We start from the raw sequence: 6,974 nt of genomic DNA, 5'->3' as shown, positions 1-6,974 counted from the left end.
CGCTCAGCTTCGAGCCGAAGCTCGCTCGCTTGCAATTAGAGCGCCTCATAAATTATGCAAATGATGACTGGCGTAATTGAGACATGTTAATCATGTTTTAAGAGCCTAATTACAGAAATGTATAACGGAGGTGGGAGGCTGTAATTAGCACTGATAACAGGTCGGCACGCGCCAGGAACGGAGCGGAGCGGCGTGTGTGGAGAGGTTGGTCTTTCCTGCTCGCTGGTGGTCAGTAGGCTACAGGGCGTAAAACTAGTGCTAAAACTTACAGGTAATATGTCAATTTGCATGGATTGCAGTGTAAAGTCAATTAAAGTCCAATATTTCTTATTATTGTAGTGTAAATAAGTTATATAATTTACTGGTTTGTCAGATTAGTGCCATCTTAGACTAACAAAGACGAAGGCCTACCAATCACACCATCAGTTTGAGTTCAGTATTAAGATTTGACTTGTGTTTGGTATCAATACACCAATTATTAGTGCAAGTTCGGCATAACTGGACAAAACTGAGGCTTAAATGTAAATGCTGATTAAACACGCAGGTTGCCTATGGTGCTTTTACTTAAAGATGAGCTCACAGTGAATTCTATGCTTACCTTTAAAGAGCGTTGCCTTTAATGCACTACGGCCCGTATTCACATCTGCATCTTATAAGTCTAAAATAGTGGCGCTGGTATCAGCAAACACAAACCTGGTTGTGTGGGTTATTCACAGAGGACACTAGTGCATGAAATAAAAACACGGGTGCAAACTGCACAAGAAATATGGAGCGGATGGCTTGTTCATCATGTATTTTTTTGGACATATCTTTTCTGCGGTCTCTCTTTCTCTCTCTCTCTCTCTCTCTCTCTCTCTCTCTCTCTCTCTCTCTCTTCACACACACTCCCTCACTCCCTCTGTCTCTCCCTTTATCTCTCTCTTTCCCCCAGTGTGTTATTGTAAATGGTCATCTAGAGGAGACTGTTTATTCTAAGGACATGACAACAGTGCATATTAATCATCTGGTACACAGAGAGGGACTTCAGTTTCCATGACCAACTAAACACTATCCCTGGGTTTGCAAGCCCTTGCTGCATTATTTCAGTCACGTTATAATAGGCAGTCGACGTTTCATCACAGCTGCTGTAATCGCAGGTTTAGATGCTGTTTTTTTTTTTTTAATACTGCCCGACGAGGTAGTGAGACTTCCATATTTCCTCGCGAAAGCTGAATGCATCTAACTACATGCAGAGTAAGCCGGGCACACTCTCCAATTTGGTTATCTGATGCAGCAACTAATATCCATTCTGCACACTGTTGCTTTGTTCAAACTCATCTGACTTGTATCTGTTTCAGAGCCATTACAGAAAAGAACCTCTTGCCTCAGTTATCAGACAAAAAAATCCCTTTAGAGAGGAAATTATAAACGAAGTGTTTTTTTTCCCTTTCTTTGTCTGTCTGATATTAGTGAGTGCTGGTGTTACTGATCCACAGAAGAAAAGAAAGGGAAATGGGGGAAAGGAACTGAATTAGAGTAGAAGGTTTCGGAGATAATGTTGTCTTAGTGAAGTGGAGATAATGTCTTAGAGGAGCCTTGTCCCATTGTCAATGCAAAGTATTCATTGGCACACCGTGATGCATATGCATCAGTTAGAACATACGGCCCCACCCCCAACCCCTCCCCCTCTACAGGTGTACAGGGCTAAATACTCTCTGCTAAACCCATATTTCCAATTTATTCACTTCCAGTCTTACCTTTAGTGTTAAAAGACAGTGCCACTTTCAGCTATGGTTGCCATACCAACACCCCCGGAGTTCATTTAACGTAACTCAGGGCCGACATCGTCCCCCCACGCCCCGCTGTTTTGATTTCGACGACAAGCGGCGGCATGCAAGAGAGCCGCGGCGGTCGACTCGCTCGGCGAAGGCACGTGGCGGCCTCCCAGCCCGAGTCTGTAAAAAAAGAAAAAAATGACACAAATTAATGTGCACTACTTAAAGCAGGCCAAGATTAATGGCCGCCTATCGCAGTGGTTTAGGAGCCCCGTCAGTCGCCGACCGCTCGTCCGATGGAATCGGCGCTGAGGAACATTCGTTCTCCCTCTCACCTGCCACGTGAGCGGATGTGCAAACACACACACACACACACACACACACACACTCATGCAGGAGTCTGCAGCGTCTCAAATGGAAATGTGTATGACTAACATACGTTGCGTGTAATACGGGGCTCGTGTAATATTCCAGAATAATGATATCGTGATATATAATGTGATAATAATATATTAAACCCGTATGCGTGTTTATGAAAGTATTAAGATAGCTGAAATGTGTATTGTGTGTGTGTGTGTGTGTGTGTGTGTGTGTGTGTGTGTGTGTGTGTGTGTGTGTGTGTGTGTGTGTGTGAGATGGTGGGATGTTTTGCAGTAATCGGGCATTCTCCCTGCCCTGGCCAAGTAGCGATGGCCCAGGTGATACAGAACCTTTTACTTCTTGTTCCTCTTGAATAGCCCCAATGGTGGGTGGTTCACCACCTTAGAGGCTGGAGCAGTCTTTGAGGATATGGTTCAAAGCCTTAGTGGGTGGAGCAGTCTTTGATGATACAGGCCTTAGTGGGCGGAGCTATCTTTGAGGATATGGTTCAAAGCCTTAGTGGGTGGAGCAGTCTTTGATGATACAGGCCTTAGTGGGCGGAGCTATCTTTGAGGATATGGTTCACAGCCTTAGTGGGCGGAGCTATCTTTGAGGATACAGGCCTTAGTGGGCGGAGCTATCTTTGAGGATATGGTTCACAGCCTTAGTGGGTGGAGCAGTCTTTGAGGATACAGGCCTTAGTGGGCGGAGCTATCTTTGAGGATATGGTTCACAGCCTTAGTGGGCGGAGCTATCTTTGAGGATATGGTTCACAGCCTTAGTGGGCGGAGCAGTCTTTGAGGATATGGTTCACATCCTTAGTGGGCGGAGCAGTCTTTGAGGATATGGTTCAAAGAGTGGGCAGAGCAGTCTTTGAGGATATGGTTCACAGAGTGGGCGGAGCAGTCGTTGAGGATATGGTTCACAGAGTGGGCGGAGCAGTCGTTGAGGATATGGTTCACAGCCTCTGTGCATTAATGGGTAGAACCTGTTTCTAATGCAGACTAATGGAATGACGCTGGCATGGTGGGGCCTGTGTCTTATCGCTCCATGACGGTGCTCAGTGGGGGGAAGCTGCCTCTCTGTTGGGGGGAGACTGCCTCTCTGTTGGTGCTGTGGAGTTCCCACCCCCATCGTGGAATATTAAAATTTATGGTAATGAGATGAGCATCAGCGTGGGAAACAAAAGCTAGCCACGCACATGAGCATTTTTGTGTGTTTGTATATGAGAGATTGAAACAGAGTGAGGAAAGAGTTAGTGGAAGAGGAGTGATGAATTATACCACCATTAGTGTGTTTCTCCAGCTTTCTTGGCCGTGTTTTGCATTAAAAAAATATTAAACACAAAAATCTGATTTGGTATGTGATAATCATTATCGACATATCAGCACTCCAGCACTCTCATTTATTCCCATAGCACCTTTTAGAAGTGTAAACTCTTGCATCATCCCCCACACTTCAAGGCAACTTCAAGACAGCTTATTATTGAGGTGGAATGAGATGGGATATGAGGAGGAGGAGGAGAAGGAGGAGGAAGAGGAGGAGGGACCATGTTCGTGTGATCGTGGCCGGCGAGCGGGCCGGTAGCTCTTAGCCCAGCTGGGTGAGGGGCAGGAGCGTCGTCCAGCACGCGGGTGCCTGGCAACGGCGGGTCCAGCCACGGGCCTCCATAACACCCCCACCCTCCACCCCCCACAGGCGATGCAGGAAAGCCTAATCGAGGGGAAACGGCGAAGGCGAGGCGTCGTGTGGCTCGCCGCTCACCGCCATCCCACTCGAGCCAGACGAGCAGCCAGAGCTCATTTTCCCAAAGAATTCATTTCTTGTTCGCAGATTACATAGAATTCCCACCTGTTTGCCTCTGTTGTCGTTGCTTGTTTTTTTTTATTTGCTCTTTTATCACACTGAGCCAAACAAGATCGCGTTCGTTCTGATATGTCAGTTATTACAAAAGCGTACTTTCACCAAGGCAGTCCAGGTAATATTCCGGGCTGTAATTTTGTCTCCCACCGCAGGCGGCGGATCTCCGCTTAAAATAAATAGATAAATAAATGTAAAAAAACGCACCGTTTGGCGGAGCTGACCTCGAAAGCCGCCGGCTGTGAGACGGACGCGCAACCCTTAGCTAATCGCATGTTTGCTCATGTAGTGCTACTCTGCTCACGCACACGCGGCGCTGTCTGTCCTATGGCGTTCCTCCTTCTGTCCTCTCCAGTGTGCCAGCTTGCCTTTGGCATTGTTAGTTATGGACAGTTAACTCCAATTGCTATTCTATTAATGAGCGCCATTTTCCCGGTTTTGTTCTGCCTTTTTTTCCTTTTTTTTTTTTTTTTTTGCCTTCTGCATAATCAGCGTTGTTCTGTTGTGTCCTACATAACCGCATTTGGCCTGCCTGGTGTCTGGGCCTTCCGTTCAGGGAGTCGGGGGTGGGGGGGGTGGGGGTGTTGCAGTCGGACATGGCGCTATCAGCTGTATTTGTGTGTGGTGTGTGTGTGTGTGTGTGTGTGTGTGTGTGTGTGTGTCTGGGGAGGAAGGAGGCTGTTCTGGTGATATATCACATCAAGCCCCCCGCCAGAGAAACAAAAAAAGGAACAGAACCTTGTGATGGCGTGCAGCGCCGTGTTTACCTCGACCTCCCGCCTCTCCGCCGCTGGGCTTCTCGGGCGGTGGTCCGCCACCGCGTCAACGAGGGGGGTCCGAGTCCCGGCCTCAGCACGTCCCCGTCAGGGACGGGCGTGCGCTTGCTGTCCACGCGTTGCTGTTTTTATCCGGGCAGAGATGCTTAAGAAGTGCTGCCAAGACTACATTCGAGGTGCGATCGGAGTATCTTTCCAGCTAAGTAAGAGTAAAAGACCCTGATATGATCCTGTTCAGCAAATTGAAGAGCTCCTGGAGGGGTGCTGATGAATGTAGAGTGTGTAGAAAGATTGCAAAATCTGGCCAAATAAAAAAACGTCATTATTTCTATTTGTGCCTTTGCTGTTCTGACTGTGACCAGTGTTTCCAGTTCAGCTTCCAGTTCCAGCCTAGAAAACAGCGTCTTTCCCCCCCAAAAACCGTCATGTACTGATATACTGTTACCTTTGTCTCAATACGGATAAGCAGTTCAAGGAAAGATTGGCACTAAAATTGGAGAGATTACACTGTTAAACCACTACCTGAAGATCAAGGTCTGTGCCATGCGTCACTGTCCACATCGTGAAATCAGTTTATTGAACATAAAGATTTAAACTTGTTCCCTGTTCAAAGGTGCCTTCAGCGTTCCCGCCAAATGTATTTTGCTCAGAAAATGTGGGTGTCTGGCGTCGGAGCCGCAACAGCGCACGCCGTAATGTGACGGCGCAGCAGACGGCCAGCCACGTCCGCGCGAGCCCTTCCCCCATCTCGTCGTCTCCGTGGTCGGCGTCATCGTCGACACCCCTCCCCCGATAAGGAGCTATTGATGGGTTGATAGGGTGTGAGGCGGCGCGGAGATAAAGGTGCGCAGGTTAAGAGCTGCGAGGATAGTTTAACCTTGATATAAGAGTTGTTTCGGCGAGCCTGATTCGGCCCCATCCATCTTCATCCATCAGAGCCCTGCTGAAGTATGCAAATGACCGTGGCGGATAGGAGCGCGCGCCCGTTAAATGGACCGTTTCGAATGTGCGGTGTACCGCGCTGACAGGGCCGCACTACTTACTGTCTTCGCTGATATCCCCCCCCCCCCCCCACACACACACACACACACACACACACACACACACGCACACACACACACACGCACACACACACACACACACACACACACACACACACACACACACACACACACACACACACACACACACACATGCATGGTTTCTCAGGCATACACATCTCCCAAGATTCCTTTGCTGTACCGCTAGGGAGATACATAGACCAGGAGCAGAAATCAGGAAGGAAATTAATATCAGTGTGAACCTCCTGCTATGTACCATATTTTTGTTATATTTATGCGTCAGCATAAAAGGAGAAGCAGAGGTTGTTACCTACCAATTTATCATTTTTCTTTTTCTTTCAACTTTCCAACTTTCTGTTGTGTGTGTGTGTGTGTGTGTGTGTGTGTGTGTGTGTATGATGCATGTGTACGTGCGTGTGTGTATACACACACACACATACATATATATATATATATATATATATATATATATATATATATATATATATATATATATATATATATATATATATATATATATTTATATATTTATATGTGTGTGTGTGTGTATGTATGAATCTATGTGTGTGTGTGTGTGTGTGTGTGTTTGATTTATGAGGAGGAGCTGCTGGCGAGGAGAATATTTGTGTGAGTGCTGCCGGTCTGATAAAACGTGTGTTGGTATGTTTACTGTGGCATGGTGCTCCTACTAGTAGCTGTTTGAAGAAAATGTCTGTTTATGAAAGTAATTGGCGGCATGACGAGAGGTCCTAATTACAGTGTTTACAGTTTGGAAATGGATTAATAATATATTACTCGATGCCTGTGGTCCTGCAAAGATACCAGAGCGAAGACAATGAAGTGTGAAAGCTGTTTTTAACGCTGCATCAAAATTGCCTTTTTTGTGATTTGTGTGTATTTTGTCAGATAAAAACAGCTCATGAGCACTTATTGAGCATAATGATATTGGGTATGTAATGATGTGTTATAAACACTGTAGCCTTGTTGCAGTACAGCACCGCGTTTGTTGTTATGGGGACAAACTGACCCTTGTGTAAAGACATTGCTGTAGAATGTAATGACAAAGTATTTTATTACTGTCTTTCACGTTCCACTGAGATTTGACTTCATTTTGTCACCGTTTGTCCATTTCATTTTGTCACCATTTTAATCCACTGAATATA

At 46.3% G+C, this 6,974-nt stretch overlaps 1 protein-coding gene across 6 annotated transcripts in view; it reads left to right on the top strand.

The window, feature by feature from the left end:
* The window catches only part of pbx1a (pre-B-cell leukemia homeobox 1a), a 49,076-nt gene that overhangs the window by 7,330 nt on the left and 34,772 nt on the right, over window positions 1-6,974 (top strand). The gene's annotated exons all lie outside the window — the stretch shown is intronic.

Source organism: Brachyhypopomus gauderio, chromosome 19 (assembly GCF_052324685.1).
Source record: "Brachyhypopomus gauderio isolate BG-103 chromosome 19, BGAUD_0.2, whole genome shotgun sequence".
NCBI lineage: Eukaryota > Metazoa > Chordata > Actinopteri > Gymnotiformes > Hypopomidae > Brachyhypopomus > Brachyhypopomus gauderio.
The sequence above is the reverse complement of the archived record's forward strand: the minus strand, read 5'-3'. Positions and strand labels throughout refer to the sequence as shown.